This window comes from Crocodylus siamensis, chromosome 2, assembly GCF_052110815.1.
Source record: "Crocodylus siamensis isolate JL-2025a chromosome 2, ASM5211081v1, whole genome shotgun sequence".
Lineage (NCBI taxonomy): Eukaryota > Metazoa > Chordata > Crocodylia > Crocodylidae > Crocodylus > Crocodylus siamensis.
Window position 1 is genome coordinate 119,544,774 of NC_143396.1, and position 16,074 is coordinate 119,560,847.

Below are 16,074 nucleotides of genomic sequence, written 5' to 3' on the forward strand. Positions count from 1 at the left end.
TCAAGGATACATTTTTGGTCTTATGTGCTTCAGGGAGAGGGTTAATTGTGGGGGTGAAAGGGGGGGCACAAAAGCAGCTGATGCCATGACCAAAGCTGATCTCACACCACTGCAATCAGCATGGCAGGAGGTGGCACTGCCCCAGGTGCCATCCAGCTGCTCCAGGCATGGAGCAGAGCTGCTATGCCCCTGCAGCAGCCATGCTGTTTCTGTGGCAGGAGGTATCTAGTAAAGTTGTTATTACTACATTTGTGACTTAACTCTTTAAAGAGATAATGAGCAAACAGCAGAGCTGATGTTTGTTGATATCCATAGACTGGCAGGGGGAGGCAAAATATGGCCCATGGACTGAATCTGGCCTGCAGAAGGACTTTGGACTTTAGTGGGTGCCATCTGGCCTATGGCACATCCTGCTGGGACAGGTGGGAACCTGCATGCATAGCCTGGCCTGGCCTGGCCTGCCCTTTGCCTGCTCTGGACCCACCCCAACTAGAACAGGTCAGCTCTGAACCAGCCAGGACCTGGGCACAGAGCCCATACCCCAGCTTGTCCCTGCCTGCTCTGGATCTGCCTACCCACAATGAGTGGCAGCAGCAGCTGGGCAGAAGCTGATGCTGGGAGCAAAGGAAAAATGGCCACTTTCCCATCACCACTGCCGGGCCCTCCTTGCTGCAGCTATCCAGAATCCTGCATGCCCAGGATGCCCTGTGGCTCCTCTCCATTGCTGTCACCACCACCACCACAAGCAGAATGCCCAGCAGCAGCTGAATGTGCAGCCCTGGCCCCTGCTCACTCCACACTTGCCTGAGCTGGAGCAGACTGGCTCTGGACCAGCCAGGACCCACGCGCACAGCCCCAGCCCCAGCCCACCCTGTGCCTGCTCCAGACCAACTCATCCATGAGGACCAGCAGCAGCAGCTGGGCAGAAGCTGCTGCTGGGCATGGGTGGAAAGCAGCCACTTCCCCCTTGCCACTACCAGGCCCTTCTTGCTGCAACCACCCAGAGCCCATGCTCAGGCTGCCCTATGGCTCTGCTCCACTGCCACCACTGCTCCACTGGTGGTGGTGAGGAGCCACAGGATGTGCGGGCTGTGGGCTGTTGTGGGAAGGTGGGGTGCTGGTTGGCCCATCCCTGAAACTACGGATGTGGCCCACAGGCCCAAATAATTGCCCATCCCTGGAGGAGGCTATGCTTCACCACAAATTCTTAAGAGTGTACAAATTCTATCAGGGTGTTAATAAGTACTTGTCAGGAAAAAATGTTTTATTCTATGGCTAGATACAGATATTCAAAAAGCCTGAGGTGGAATCGGTCAAAGTTACATGGTTTTTCCGTAAGTGGTGTAGTTTAGATTGATAGCAAACAGCATGCACGTTTGCCCTTGAGTGGTGGAGAGCAAATCTTAGACTGGGTTGCCATTTCTTAATCAGTCTAGGTGTGCCTAACTTCTGTTCTGTTATGGAGATAGACTGGTTTCTGATCACTTATACCGGTCAAAATGTAATGTCTGTTTTTTGTCTTCACTATCTGTTTCCTTGTAAAAACAGTCTCCAGCTTTTTTCCATAATGTCAAAACCCCCAGGTTGTTTGTTGCTTTAAATTGTTTTTCTTATAACAAGCAAGTTATATTTTGACTTTTCTTCCCATATTCAGGTATTTGTTTTAATTCAAGTTTTTATTCAGTATTTCACATTGAATAGCAGGTCATGTGGTACTGTAATATCTTAATGAACATCTTAACTTTTCTCTATTCATATTCTGGTACTTCACCCTAAATATAACCTTTGTAAAACTAGAGATAGAGTGCAAGCCCAGAATGCCTCCAACATGGTGATTAGAGCATTCTCCTTTTTAGGTGAGTGGCATGGGTTCAAATTCACATTTCCCATATCTTGGTTAAGTGCCCTAACTATTGGATTATTGGTATAAGGCTACCACTACCTCTACCACTGGATTTGTGGTCCTTGCCCTAAAAAAATTTCAGCTGAAAATAGTAGACTCTGAATTCAAAAATAGTTTTGAGTTGACTGAATCACATCTTTAAATAAAATAACTGCCTCATGTTATTTAGAATATCATCCATGAAATAGTTGAAGAAGCTTTGAAATGTACTCTAAAGAATGTATTAGCAACATGCTTTCCTTCCCAGCCAACCAGAGTGGGTTTAATAGGAATGTACACAGATAACCTCTTCTACTACTTCATCTGTACAGAGAACATAGAATAGCTCCATTAGAGCTGAGAAAATGGATTACCTTCATTCTGGATCCTAACTTGTACACAGCATAAGGTGATCATAAAAGGAAAAATATAACATTTTCAAAACTGAACATTTTTTTTAACCTCAGGCATGCACAAAAAAGCTATTTAATATTTGGACAGTTTAGAAAATCGACCCTGGGTCAGTTACCTTTGTAATAGCCTTTATACAGTTATAAATTCTTTTTAGCAGGTTTAGTTGCCAAAAATGACTGCCTACTGCATCATGTAGGCTGCAGGCATTTTTTTTTTTAATGTGGTGTCTATATTCGTAGGAGGAAGGCTCTGAGCTATTCAGTGACTGCTCTTGATAAGCAAGTGGGCTTAAGGATCTCTTCTATTTACTAAAACAAATGTTATATATATTGCAGTTTTGAGCTAATAGTTTTGTCTTGCCATACAAAAAAGAAGAGTGGGTGTCATAAGAAAAGCACTCTATGCAAGTGTCCATACTAGAGCAAGTGAACTTAAAAAAATGTGTGTAGGCCCTACAGTCATCTGGGGACATGGCTTCTGTTTCACTCTTTCTTGTGCTGCTTCTGCTGCTGCTCTGTTGTCTATATCTTGATAAATGCCTCTCCAGTAAAACATTAAGATAAAATATTCTGAACCAGCTAGTCTAATCACTTGTACACCAGGTTCCACTTTCGCTAGTATGCATGGGTGCTCACATACCCTGGGGATGGGTTTGATACAGAACTCTAAGCAGGCTAAAACAGAAAGCAATTACCAGACTGCATCTGGCAGTCAGTTTCTAAAGGTGAATTCAACTCTACAGGCTGTCTAGGCAGAGACCAGAGGTCCACTGGAACAGGTGCCCATTTACATCCTTTACAGCAGAATTGTTTTGTGAGTGTTGTTTACTCTGCTCTTCTAGCCCGAGTTTTGGGTACTGTGGTTATCTGCCTTCTCCCTGCAGCTGCATTGCCTCATCTGTTTGCATGGTTTCAGTGTTGTTACGAATAACCTTGACTATCACCCCAGCTGTCAGTCTCAATTTAATTTCTTCTCGTTTGGCTCACCCTGCTGTGAATTGCATTATTTGGGATTTCTGTGCCACAAGTATCTGGGTTTTTTAAATTATTCCATTTAAATAATATAAATATTCATTTAATTTAAATTAAATACATTAATTAAATGGACCAATTAATTAGGTATATAAAGTGAATAGGTAAATGAATACATAGATAAATTAATTCAATAAATAAATACAATACATTGAGTTAATTGTTTAAATTAATTTAAATGAGTTTGTAATTAATTATTTAAATTAAGCTATGTTTAATTTTAATACAGCTACAGTGTTCTTCAGTGCTTCTAGATGATGATTTGGATGCATTGCAGGAGGACCCACAGACTTCATAAAGGGCCAGGACCCTATTGTGTTAGGTGAGGGGCGGGCAAATATTTCGGGTGGAAGGCCGCTTACTGGGTTTTAGTGAGCTTTTGAAGGCTGCATGGATAACCCCACCCCTGGTCACCATATTAGGACCAAAAGTTCTGCCCCCTAACCCCTGACCTTTGCCACTGGAAGTCCCCCCTTGTCCTGGAGGTACTTCTTTTGGGAGGGTGGGTGCTGCAGTCTTGAAACTAGACGAAAAAACCCCAAGTCATATACAAAAAAATTAAATATCTACTATAACTTATTTAATTTTATTTTAAAATACTTTTGAACTAATTTATAAGTTTATGAAGTGTATCTAGAGATGATTGCATACTAGTTCAAAGTAGTCCTACTGTATGTTGCATGTGTGGAAAGTAATGGGATGTATGTGGGGGGTGTGGTTGAGGAGTGTGTGTGTCGGTGTGGGGTGTGGGCATGCTGGGTGGGTGGGTTAGGAGAGGGAGGGAGGGAGACACAGAGCAGGGCCACTGGATCCATTGTGTGCAGCTCTCACTGACTGCATGTGTGCCTCACATGATGCAGCCAGGCAGACCCCACACCCCGGCCACACAGTCCTACCACCCCACCCTGGGTCCCTGCTGGCCCCAGGCACTGGTATGGGCTTCATGCCCGCCCACCACCACCACTCTCTCACAATTTCCCTGCTTTCCATCCCGCACAGCAGCCTGCCACTGCTGCTTCCACTGCCACTTCCCAGCCACTACCGCTACCATTCTCCCCACTGCAGCCCCTCTGCTGCTTTCTGCAGCCCCCCTCCACTGTTCCCCATGCTGCCACAACTTCCTGCAGCCCCCCCCACCATTCCCCATGCCACCACCACTTCCCACGGCACCACTGCCACTGCCACCTTCTGCAACCCCCCCCGCCACTTCCTACAGCCCCCACACCACTCACCCCACCTGCCGCTTCCTGCTCCAGCTCCACCCCAGCCCAGCAAGCACCACATGGCTCCCAACTGCTGGGTGGATCACAACAGTTTCCTCCCCTCCCTTTGTCTGATCTTATCTGCCTTTCCACTTGGACAGAGGGAGGGCACAGAACAGCCCAAGGGTCACCAGGCCAGAAGCTGCAGAGGCTTCTGGTTGGGGGCTAGAGGGTGGGGTGGAGCCTGGTGGACCTTGCTGCTGTGTCCTGCTGCTGGCTTTCCCTGGGTCCTGCTGCCAGCTTCCCCTGGGTCCTGCTGCCACTGGCACCTGTCATCTTTGACAGGCAGCTGGGGCAAATAAGAATTAATTTTCAAAAAAAAATTTAGGGGCTCCACAGGCCAGATAAAATGGCCTGGTGGGTCAGATCTGGCCCATGGTCCGTATTTTGCCCACCCCTGTGTTAGGCACTATGGAAACATTCTGGAAGAAGCTGGGGCATATTTACACTTTATAAACTAAATCAGAGAGAGACAGCAAAATCTTTTATGAGCTTGAGCTGACTTCACCATATGCTGTGAAACAACATAGTCATATTTCCTATTTTGAAAGCTCACTTTTTGATTTTTTTTTCTGCTATAAACACATCTTCTAGTGAAACTGGTCTTCAAATCATTTCTAGGCAGTAGTCACATTTATTTTAATTCATCAGCTGATAAACTATCACAATTTCCATTGTGTCTTTTCCATTAAGATAAAATCCAGAAACCCCAAATCCCAATCATCTGGGCTCCATGGTTTAAGTACTGTTAAGGTAGTCTTCTCCCAGAAAGCTGGCAGGTTAGACACACAGCTTGTGGACAGAAGAAAATACCCAGCTGGAATAGTAACAAAACAAATGTAGCAAAAAGAAGGCTCAGTAAATATCAGACAGTATAGATTTCATAGATTTCATAGACATTAGGGCTGGAAGGGACCTTGGGAGATCATCGAGTCCAGCCCCCTGCCCAAAGGGCAGGAAGTCAGCTGGGGTCATAGGATCCCAGCAAGATAAGCGTCCAATTTGCTCTTGAAGGTGTTCAGTGTAGGTGCTTGAACCACCTCCGCTGGCAGACTGTTCCAGACCTTGGGGGCTCAGACAGTAAAGAAATTCTTCCTTATGTCCAGCCTGAAACGGTCTTGCAGGAGTTTGTGACCGTTTGACCTCGTCATCCCTTGGGGAGCTCTGGTGAACAGACGTTCCCCCAGATCCTGGTGGTCACCCCTGATAAACTTATAGGTGGCCATCAGATCACCCCTGAGCCTGCGCTTTTCCAGGCTAAAGAGTCCCGTGGCTTTCAGCCTGTCATCGTAAGATCTGTTTTCCTGACCTCTGATCATGCGCGTGGCTCTCCTCTGGACTCTCTCAAGCTTCTCCACATCCTTTTTGAATTGTGGAGCCCAAAACTGGACGCAGTATTCCAACTGCGGCCTCACCAAGGCCGAGTACAAGGGGAGAATGACGTCCCGGGATTTGCTCGAGAAGCATCTATGGATGCACGCCAGCATTTTGGTTGCTTTACTAGCCGCAGCATTGCATTGCAGGCTCATGTTCATCTTGTGGTCAATGATGACCCCCAAGTCTTTTTCTTCTGTAGTGCTAACCAACGTAGCACTGCCGAGCCTATAAGGGTGCTGCAGGTTTTTCCTCCTAAGGTGGAGAACCTTGCATTTATCGGTGTTAAACACCATGAGGTTCTTGTCTGCCCATTTGCTGAGCTTGTCCAGGTCAGCCTGGATCACCCGCCTATCTTCTGGCGTGGGTGCTTTGCCCCAAAGTTTGGTGTCATCGGTGAACTTGGTCAGTCCACTCCTAACTCCAATGTCCACATCGTTAATGAAAATGTTGAACAGTATGGGTCCCAGGACAGAGCCTTGAGGGACCCCACTGGTCACAGGGCACCATGATGTGTGACTGCCATCAATCACAACCCTCTGGGTCCGACCACGAAGCCAATTTCCCAGCCAGCGGATCGTGGTGGAGCCAAGGCCACAACTGGGCAGTTTGGCCAAGAGGTGATCATGGGATACCAGATAAAAAGATTTTTTGAAGTCAAGATATATGAGATCAATCTCTTCTCCCTTGTCCAGGTGATAGGTCACCTGGTCATAGAAGGAAATGAGATTGGTCAAACAAGACCTACCCGCAACAAACCCGTGCTGGCTATCCCTTAGAATGTTAGCCTGGGCCAGTCCCTCAAGGATGGCCTCCTTAATAAACTTTTCTAAGATCTTCCCCAGGATAGAAGTCAGGCTAATGGGCCTGTAGTTAGCTGGATCCACTCTCCTCCCTTTCTTGAAGATCGGCACCACATTGGCCTTCTTCCAGTCTTCGGGCACTACACCAGAGCGCCAGGAGTTTTCAAAGATCCGTGCCAGGGGCTGGGCTATGACGCTCGCCAGCTCCTTGAGTACCCTGGGGTGCAGATTGTCAGGGCCAGCTGACTTGAAGGTATCCAGCTTCTCAAGGTGTTCCTTCACGAGGTCAGCATTGATGGAGGGTAGGGGATTCCCCTCACCCAGATTTCCTTGTCCCATAGCAGGCATGGGCATCCCATGTGACTGATGAAAGACTGACGCAAAGTACCTATTTAATAGGTTGGCTTTTTCCTGGGCACCAGTTGTCAGTTGCCCTATCTGGTTTAGCAGGGGTCCAACATTGCCCTTGCTTTTCCTCCGGCTCCCCACATATCTGAAAAAGGACTTTTTGTTGTCCTTGATGCCTGAAGCTAGTTGGAGTTCAGTTGCAGCCTTGGCTTTCCTGGTTTGGTCCCTGCAGGACCGGACCAGTGCGGAGTAATACTTCTTGGAGAATCATGGCAGAGAAAAGGCTTAAGGAGAGGATTAAAAGAAGGAAAATGGGTGGCTTTACAGGTTTACAGGGAGATTTCCTGTCAGGGGCAGAGGGCAGCATGGGAGAATGTGTGAAAAGGCTGAAAGGAAAAGCACTCAAGCAGGTAATTGAGGCTGATATTTTCTAAGATCTGGTATGTGCATCAGATTTTATATTTTTCTAACTATTATGGCTGCATGCACACATTTAAATAATCTGGGAAAGTTTTCCCAGATTTGTTCTCCTGGTAGAAAAACTCACTCAGAGCCACATGTACAGACATTTGAATACTGAGGACCTGAAAGACCTTTATGCTAATGTAGGGTGATTTTCTTTTTTATGGAAAGGGGGGGAAAGTAAATAGTTATCGTTAGTTGTAAGTAGTAAATAGTTGTATTGCTTTTATAGCTACATATGGGCCATGTCCAGATGTGCAGGGGCATGTACCTGCAGCAGCATAAATAGTAGGGGCACAAATTTGTGCTGCTATTTTGTGCTGCAGTGCACCCCCATACGTGTGCTTTTTTGCAAGACCTTGTGTCCTGCTTTGGGAAAATTGCCCTTGCCCAGTTTCTCCTGGCTCCCAGTGTGCTTGAGCAGCTAGAGCACAAATGGAGGAATGGGGACACTCTGGCCAAGCCTCTATTTGTTCTGACACATGCTATTGTAGCATGGTCTGTTCCAAGGAGGGTTTTTTTGCTGGGGGGAAACCCTGGTAGCAAATTTTGCCCCTGCACTACAAATGTGCAATGTGGGGCACATTTTAACATCCCATGTGTATAGTTTGTGGAACTGCAAAGAGGTTTGTGGTGCCACAATCTGCATGTGCCTGCATGTGAGAATGTACCCATGTAGACAATATCCAGGGCTTTCTTTGACCTCCAGATACTAGACTTGATTCTGATCTCTCTTATAAAATCAGGAACTCAACTAGAATAATTGCACCAGTGTGATATCACCTTATGTACCATAAGAACTGAGTATTGATCTTTACTAGTTGGTAGAAGTCTCCTTGTTTGTTCTTTTAAGACAAATAGAATACCTATTTCTAATGGCAAATTTCTTTTTCAAGAGACCACACCTATGAAAGCAAATCTGAGTGAGCTGACCCAGGAGCAAACAAAGGTTTGAATTTTGTTCTTTTCTCAAGGTAGTCAGGCATTAAAATTAAGTTGTAATAATGCAGAAATCAATTTGAGATTTATCATACTACTTTCCTACCACTAAAAGCTCAAATAGCGGCATTGTTATGGGAAATTCAACAAATAATGACAGTAGAATTATCTAGGGGGCTGTAATAACAAGCTGGTTTGACACCCACATCTCTCTTTTCATACAAGAGGTAACATTAATATGTTGCAGTACGTAGATTAGGTACATATGTAGATCATATATGGAGGTATTCTACAATGCCCTTGCTAGCTACTAGAGAGGAACAGCTCCAAATTGTAATTCTAAAAAGCGGAATAAAATCCTCCAATAAATCTTGGATCACCAGGAGATACCAAGTTATAACAGCTTAAAATTCTCTAAGATTTTTAGTCTGCGTGTTTTGAGGGCAAAAGCTGTTAGAAGTATGCTGTGGTTGTACTCAAATGTGCAAATTATTAGGAAGTGTATGCTACAAGTAGTAAATGGAGGAGAAGGAAGGAGGTAATTTACATAGCAACAAGTAGGAGTATTAAGCAATCTATCATACATTTACAATGTGTTAAAGCAACATGAGTGCAGTTACAAATCCCTGGCCGCTCAAATAAAAGTTAGTTTCTATACATGGAAGATGGATTGTAAAAGGAGCTAATGTATTGATTTGATTACTTGACATTGTTCCAAGATATGTGGGAGAACAGCCTGTAACTTAATTTTTCTACCTACATAATAGTAATGCTTTTTTTAAGGCCTCCATCTTTTCAAGGCCTGCATCTTACTATATGGACCTTGGTTTCACACTGACTTCACTGGAACTTGACTTAAGTAATGGGAGTATCTTGCCTTATCAATCTGCTGGAGTTCGTTAAGGATGTTAACTGTCAGGGTCCACAGAGACATCTGTCATAGTGGTCAGAGCCAGGGGTGTTACCAGCATCAATAGTTGGGGGCAAGCCAAAGTCAAACCAGGGTTCATGCACTAAGCCAGAAAGGTTTCCAGAAGCAAATGCCAAACCAGGGTTCAAAAGTTCATGGACTGGGTACATGGGAAGAAATACAGGAACAGGCACCAGGGAAGTTGCACAGATGAGAACTACACAAAAGACCAAGGCCAGTTTGTTGCACAGCAGGGACCAGGTGCTGCAAGAGCTCCTTAAAAGCAGCCCTGGAACCAGTCAGCAGGCTCTGGCTTGGCTAGCCCAGCTTAGCGGGTTGAGTATTGCTTTCCTAGTTGCCCAGCTGCAGAGGCCTTGCATTAACAAGTACATAAACAAAGGGGGTCCAATTGACTTAATACCACATTTAACCGAATCCAAGATGACTTCAAATGTAAGGTGACCACCCCCCAATTATATTCTACACATGGAAAAATGTGTACATTTGTTAAATTTCCCATGTATAGAATCTAATTATTAGAGGGTCATATTTAAATTTGTGTCCATCCTGTCCCGTCCCCCCCACTCCATTGTTGCAGTGAGGAAAGAAATGGCAGGGGGAGGCAACATGGGAGACTAGCAGCCTGACTGCCATCCTTTGCCTGCCTGTGCCCCCAATACTTTGCCCACGCCACTGCCCCCTTGCTGCCTGCCTGCCCCCTCCTACACCTTGTCCCCCTCAACCACTTACCCTCAGTCATGGCTCCAGCTCTGGCTCTGGTCTTCCTCCCTCCTAGGGCATGAAGTACATAGTAGCTCCAGCCTCTTCATGGACAGGTAGCAGCAGCCCCAACCCCAGCCCTGGCAGTGCGTGGTAGAGGCTGTGGGGGGCAGGTGGCAGATAGTGGGCAACAGCTGTGGCTGTGATTCCAACCCTGAGCCTGGGTCAGGACAAGAACTAGGGCTGGAGCCCCCTGCGTTGTACTCAGATCCAAGATGGGGGGATTTTCCCCCTCATGTTGATTGGTGGAGGGAAAAAAAATCTATGCTTGGATTCAAGTAAATATGGGATATTTGGGCTTTTAAAAAGCTTTTCACTAGGTCCCTCACCAAAGGTTTTTTAAAAAAACTGTTGTCATTGGATGGGAGGGTAGCTTCTTTTGTGGATTTACAGCTGGTTAAAAGATAGGAAGCAAAGGGTAGGGCTCACTTTTCAGGATAGAGGAAAGTCAAAAGTGCTTGAGTAAGCAGGCACTCTCCATATGAATCTTCATCAGGTTGCCTTTAATCATTTGTAAAGAAAATCCTGTCCTGTATTTTACACATGCACTGTAAATACTAAAACTTAGAATGGATCAAATCATTTTCATTGACAACCTTTTTCTAGATTAGGCTTTGATTTCATTTGCCAGTTTCCAGAAAGTAGTAGTGGAGACCACAACCAGAGTATAAAACCAAATAATCAGGAATGTACTAGAAATGCTGATGGATCTCCAATTAGTGGTGTGAATAGTGCTGCTATAATTATACCTTGGCAAATGTTAGGTATGATAATTGCCTTGTAGGCTGGATCTAGTATCAGTAACTGCATCCATCATTGTATTAAACATTTATATAGGAGGTACTCTTGCTGATGAGCAATTTAAGTACTCAAAGATTCAGTGTTCAGACAAAGTTGTTTTCTTTGTTCTGCAGCGTATTGTAGCTGCTCCTGATAGGGCCCCTTTTTAATGAGGCTAACCTGTCACTAAAGTAATTTATCCTCCTGTTCCACACTTACACGAGGATGTTTATGCTTTGAAGATTTTAATTATCTGAAATAGTGGAAAAATGGGAAGTATAGCAAAGGCCAGTCAGCTCTTTAGTGCCATGTAAATACATCTTGGTATTTCAGAATGCGCTAGCTTGAATTTAACTGTATTAGTGCGGTGTTCTTCCTGGGCTGATTTGCCCTGCTGTGAAGTATTAGCCAAAGAAAAGCCCTATTCTAGCACAGGTATTGCTTTTGAGTGCCCTTGCTAGTTTATTTGGTGCTACTTCGAGCACCTCTGTATGGCATAGTGCTGTCCTGTGGCAGAGTTATCTGAGGCCCATATCTAACGCCCCTCATGGTTGGTAAATAGCACTTAATTGGATTCTAGATATTACTTCTCCTGCATTTCTGAGCACTCTCAAAAGGGATTCATTTTGGCCCCTTGAGCCCTGCTATGATCTTGTTTTACCTACGAATGTGCATAACCATGCAACTCCTCAAAATGTTAATTCCAGAAAAAATTCAGCTAGAGACTGGAGAAGTAGGCCATTCAGGTGGCCCACCTCTTTTATGTTCCTTCCCAAGAGAATATGATCTATAATTTGGGTAACTGTCCAAAAATACCATTTCTGTCAAAACATGTAGGTAAGTGCTACTAACCTCTCAAAAGTGGAGCTGTATTTACATCCAAAGACACCTTTCAAGGATGAACAGACAAGAATGCAGAAATATATGTTGAAACAAAATTAGAATAGTTAAAGCATGAAATAAGTTACAACTAGCAAGGGACATCAAAAAGCATTCAGAAGACTAAGATTAAAGGGAAGATGAATGAAACTTTAGGTCTTAAGAGTTAACAACAAGCATGTCATAATGGGGGTGAACAGATGAAAGAATACTGTAAATAAATTGGTATTCAAGTTATCAGGGACTGATGACATCAACTTCAGATAGTGCATTACATACTCTTGGATAATCTTTGAACTGTCAGTTATTTATCTATGCGAACTCAGATGTTGGATAAAGACCAAAGCCCTGAGAAAGACAAATATAGTGTCTCTATTTAAGGGGCAAGGGAGGAACCCATGGAATTATAAAGCAGTCAACCTAATGTTAATATTCAGAGAGATATAGAAGCACATTATTAAATAGGTAGTTCTTAAATGCCTGAAGGATGATAATGTCAACATTAAAAATTCTCAGCATTCCTTTCCTTGACAAAGTAACTCCTGTAGCAAATGGGGGAAGCAGCTGATATGATATACTTTGACTTCATTAACGCTTTGTAACATAGTCCCACAGATATTCTCATAAACTAGAAAAACAGAGTTTAGGTCATATTACTGTAAATTGAGTGCTTTTGTTCATTCAGTCATGTACCCAGGTAGCCATCAGTAGTTCCCTGTCATGGGAGATGGATCAAATGGCCTCCTGCAGAAGTCCATCCTGCGTCTATTACTAGTCAATATCTTTACTAATATCTTAGATAATGGAACAGATGGGTTGCTTAAATTTTACAGATGTTACCAAACTAAAAGGGGTTGCTAGTGCTTTGGAGGATAGGATCAAAATTCAAAATGACCTTGATAAGTTAGAGAAATGATTTGAATTCAATAAGATGACATTCAGTTAAGACAAGTGAAGTTATACATCTGAGAAGGTAAAACTAACAAATTCAAAGTAGATAGTAACTCTGAGGTCCTGCACAGCCTTCACCCACCCCCCATGTGCCAGGATCGTGCCCTAGGGCCCCCCCTGTTTAGTTCTGTGTCCTAGGATCAGACTCTAGAACCCTGCACAGCCACAACCTGTCCCTACGTGCTGGGATTGGGGCCCACAACCACCACCTATTCCTGATGGCTGCCCCTGCTTGGTCCCGTGTTCTGGGAGTGGACTCTGGGGCCCTGAACAACCTCTGCCTCATCCTAAGTACCAGAACTGGGACTTTGTGCCACCTCTATCCAGCCCCATGCCACCCTGTATGCCCAATCTAGTGTGCAGGGCTATGACTGCAGTGAGCCCTGCTGGCTGGAAGACACAATGCTTATAGCTAGGGATCCACAGGCCAGGGATGGAGCACCCCTAGTTTAATCTGATCTACCAATAATTCATGGACACCTCAAAGGCATTTGTTCGTGTTACAACATTGTTAGCTTAAACAGTATTTTTTTCCTTTCCTGGTGTTTACCCTTTCATGTATTTATAGAAGAAAATCATACCCTGGCAGAATTTATTTTGATAAACTAAACAAGCCAAGCTGTCCTGGGCTCCTTTCATAGCATTGGTTCTCCTTTTTCCTGTTCGTCCTAGTTCCACATGTTTAAGTTAGATTATATCTCTCTTAAATACAGGTGACTAGAAAACTGACTACCACATTCTCAGTAGTCTAGATGCACCATCCTTTGAGCAGCTAACAAACCCAACTCTATCTTCAGTAATTTTAACTGACTTTCCAGCATGTAGAAGAAACTCTGCATTAGTTAACTGTATGATCCCAAATTTTGTTATACTGAAATGTTACTCTAGTTTTCAGGGTCATCCATTTCTTCTTGCATGTTATTTAAGTCCTTCTCTGAACTCAGAATTCCTCCCAACTGTGTCATCAGAAAATTTTATTAACATGCTCCTACTTTGTGTGTCAAGGTCATGAAAGAAGATCAGTCCCAAAGATGACAACTGCTCTACGGAGTAACCCCTCTAGTTTCCCCTTTTGATAATATCCATTGTTATTTCCACCTGAGGTAGTTCCACACCTGTGTTACTATTCTTTTTGTATTAATTCTTAGTGGGCACATCTATACAAGATGCTGTACTGCACAGTAGACTAATCTACTGCACAGTAAAGTGTCACCATGTAACTGTGCACAGCAGTTACTATGCAGTAAATTAGGCTGATGCATGGTTTTCTACTACCTGTAGATACAGTTAGTAGATTAACTGCATATTAGCTACTGTGCAGTACTACTCATGTAGCTGCTGACTGGGAGCAAATTTGCTCCCAGGCAACCACAAGAGTAGGGGACCACAGGGAATAGAGACATTTTCTGTCCCTGGTCCTGGTGCTGCTCAGTCTGTGGCTCCCCCTAGGAGCTAGGAGCCAATCAACACTGGAATGTGATTGCTTTCTGCCCCCTCCCCACCCCAGTCCCACCCAGATCCCCACAAGGGGCAGCTGTCACTTTAGGGTTAGCTGCCAGCAAGCCCCTACCTGGGCAGGGAAGCACCACTAGGCACTGGGCTCGCTGGCAGCTGTGTTGAAATGTGCACAGGGCCAGGAGAGCTCAGCCCCCACCCCTCCTGATGTGTATGGGTCCAGAAAACAGCTGCCACTGCAGCCAGCAGAGTTCTCCTGGCCTCATCAGGGCTGGCCCCCATGCCCCCTGCTAGATCCCAGGCTAGCACCCTAGAGGAGCCTTGAGTTCCCCCTAGCTGCTTCAGGGAGGCAGAGCAGGATAGGAGTAGCTCTTTGCAGTACTTTGTTAAATGCTTTACTGAAATGCAGATAAGTGGAATCTGCTGTTGCTTTATTTTGTTTTGTTATGTTGTCTAGAAAGCTGGTTGTCTAATCAATGAAAGACCCAAGTTAGTCTTGACACTTTTAATTTTTAACAACCACTGTTGCCTTTTATCTAATTTTCCATGTCCTTCTGCATCTCTGTTTTCCTTCCTCTTTAAATTTTTGTTCTAAAGTCTTGTGTGCAATTGAAAGCAGGCCAAATAGGTCTATAATTACCTGAGTCACTTCCCCTATCACATTCCAAAACAAACCCCCTGCCTTACTTCAAGAGGTGGCAAGTTCATGCCCTACTTCCAGAATTCTAGGATGGAGATTAATTAGTTTTCCTCAACAGAGTACACTAAATTCAAAGATTTTCTTCCATTTACATATTTTATTTACTCTTTAAGCATTTTGCTTTTGCTCCTGTGTACAACTTTGTATTTTTAAACTTCCCTGAGATCTAAACATGTCTTTACAGTACTAATAAATCTATCCTCATGCCAGCTTGTGAAAATTAGGTATTCTGTAGGGAGTGATGTATAAAATAGGAATAATGTATAAATAATAGTGTTTTGACACTTCTCACTCAAATATTGACTTCCTGTGATACTACTTAGTGACAACTCTCAGTTGGTATTGTAGCACCAGGTAATGGCTATTTTTAAACTGTTTTTAATGGTTTCTTAGGCACAGGAAGAAGGTGCATATAAAACTCATATTCATCTCTGGATAAACTTGCCAATTCTACAACCTGATATAATGTAGAACAGAGAAAGATCTAATGTAAAGTGATACTTAGACAAAATGTTATAAGCAAGTTCATATTTAACAACCAATCTTTTCTCCTTATTTTTATTTAATATTTTCCCAAAAATTTGTAACTGATCATCAAGAAGGAAAAGATATAAGTATTTTCAGTTGCCTATCTCAGGAATAGTGTACTGGAATCTGTAGCTGCAGATTATCATTAAAAGAAGTTATTTTACAACTCCAGTTCCATTACCAATGGAAGAAACCATACAACAAGCTTAAAAAACATACAACAAGGGAAAAAAGTGATATTTTAGTCTATGAAACAGATCAGGAAATGTCAAATGATGCCCAGTTGCAAAAGGCAATGCAGAAAAACTAAATGCTTATGTCTACTAACTTGAACTTTTAGAGCACAATAAGAGGAGAAAAATAGTAGATCAAATATATTCATTGTTCAATTAGACAATTATTAATGACGATGCAAATCTGTTATTATGAAATATGTGCCGTCCTCATCAATTTTAGATCAAAAACTCATTGAAAGGACTCTAAATTCATGAATGTTTTGAATCTATTATATTTTGAAGACTATGCCCTTTAAAATGTGAATGTCAAAAGCATGGACTATATCCAGTGATCAGTATT